Raw genomic sequence first — 2,500 nt, forward strand, 5'->3', positions numbered from 1 at the left:
ATGTATTTATATACTTATTTGTGTATAAATATATATATATATATATAAGATAGATAGATAGATAGATAGATAGATAGATAGATAGATAGATAGATGGGCAGCTATAGCTAACAACAAACCTACCACAAATAAAGAATCATTGAAGGGGATAGAAAATCCAAACCTCTGACGAAGTGCCGCCTATAAACGGACTCTCCCTCGAAAGAAAACGTGATGCGTAAAGTTTGTTGTTAGAAATTACACATCTGGGCATCTGAGATTTGGGAATGACTTTCCTGTGATTATAACTGACCATCCTAGATCTTTTTTTTTCTTTTTTCTTTTTATCTTTCTCTCTGTTGGGAAGGCGGCCATAAAATGGAAGAGATATACAAAGTTTTGTGTGAAAGCTACTTACAGAAAGCTGGTTACAGGAAGGTCTTGTTGATGATGGTTTCTCGTACAAAGGCGATTGAGGGAAATTTAGAGGATTGTTAATGACTTGACGTTATTTAACCTGAATGATGAAGCTACGGATGATGACGTAGGCCTACAGTGTGGGATGATTAGCTATCGGTTGAGAAAAGAAGGAAAAGACGAAGATGAAGAAAGAAGAAAGAAGAAGAAAGAGAAGGAGGAGAAGGATTAGAGAGAGAAAAAGAAGAAGAAGGAGAAGGAGGAGGAGGAGGAGGAGGAGGAGGAGGAGAGGAGAGAGAAGAAGAGAGAAGAAGAAGAAGAAGAAGAAGAAGAAGAAGAAGAAGAAGAAGAGAAGGAGGAGGAGGAGGAGGAATATGCGAAGGTGGAGGAGGAGAAAGAAGAATATGAGAAATAAGAGGAAGAGGAGGAAGAGAGGAAGGAGAAGCAGAAGAAGTAGGAGGAAAAGGAGAAGGAGAAGGAGAAGAAGAAGAAGAAGAAGATGAAGAAGAAGAAGAAGAAGACGAAGGAGAAGAAGAAGCAGAAGAAGAAAAAGAAGAAGAAGAAGAAGGAGAAGGAGAAGAAGAAAAAGAAGAAGAAGAAGTAGAAGAAGAGGGAGGAGGAGGAGAAAGAGAAGTAATCACTAATACATACATTTACACACTATACACATATACTCGATCAAGACGAACTATCAAACACACCGTGATTTTATCGAAATACAAAAAAAAAAAAAAAAAAAAAAAAAAAAGGAAAATAATAAAAATGAAAATAGATAGATAGATTAATTTATAATAAAAAATACGTTAAAGGTCAAATGGATGACAGTAAAGCGAGCAGTAGGGGAAGAAAAAGAATATTAATCATTAGATTTAATATGGCAGGAAAGTGGAGGGTAAAACAACCAGCGAACGCAACTTTAATTTCGAGAAAAAAAAAAGAAGAAAAAAAACGCGGAAATTAAGCAAACTTAAGCAAAGTTTTAATCATTGTTTAAGAAAGTCCTGAAGTAAGACCGAGCAACATGTTATCTTTATTAGTTTGAAGATGAAAAGTTACATGTAATTATACTGAACAGATAAAAAGAAAAGTTTTGTACTACAGAAAAATATATTGCGAAAATTAGTTTAATTATGATCAAAGTGAATATTGCCTTTTAATCATAATTATCATCCTTACTATATGAAATATTATAATCATTGTCATTACAATTATTCTTTTCATCATCATCCTTATCATAACAAATATAAATGTTATAATATTCATCATTATCATTATTATTATATTTTATTTTCACTATTATCATCATTATTATAATTATTTTTTTATCATTGTATCATTATCATTATTATTATATTTTATTTTCACTATTATCATCATTATTATAATTATTATTGTAATTGTATCATTATCATTATTATTAGCGTGATTGTGATTCATCGTTATTATCCTAATTAGCATTATCATCGTTATCGTTTTTGTTTTTATCATCAATATTATTATCATTATTATCATTATTATTATCATTATTATTATTATTATTATTATTATTATTATTATTATTATTATTATTATTATTATTATTATTATTATTATTATCATCATTATTATTATCATTATTTTTATTACTATTATCACTATTATTATTTTATTAAGATTATGATTATTATCATTATCATTATTATTATCATTATTGTTATCAATATCAATTATTGATATTATCATGATTATTACTATGGTTATTATTATCATCATTATCATTATTGTGATTGATATAATTGATGTTATTATCATTGTTGATCTTATTATTGTTACTATCATTGTTAATATTATCATTATCATAAATATCATTATCATGATCTATATTACTATAATCAACATTACTCTCCTTATTATTATTATCGTCATTACTGTTATTATTTTGATCATTATTAGTATTGTTATAGCTATAATTATTACTATTACTATTGCTATTATTATTGTTATTGTTATTATTATCATTTTTATTGTTATTATTATCATTTTTATTGTTATTATTATCATTTTTATTGTTATTATTATCATTTTTATTGTTATTATTATCATTTTTATTGTTATTATTATCATT

The sequence above is a fragment of the Penaeus chinensis genome, chromosome 6 (assembly GCF_019202785.1).
Source record: "Penaeus chinensis breed Huanghai No. 1 chromosome 6, ASM1920278v2, whole genome shotgun sequence".
NCBI lineage: Eukaryota > Metazoa > Arthropoda > Malacostraca > Decapoda > Penaeidae > Penaeus > Penaeus chinensis.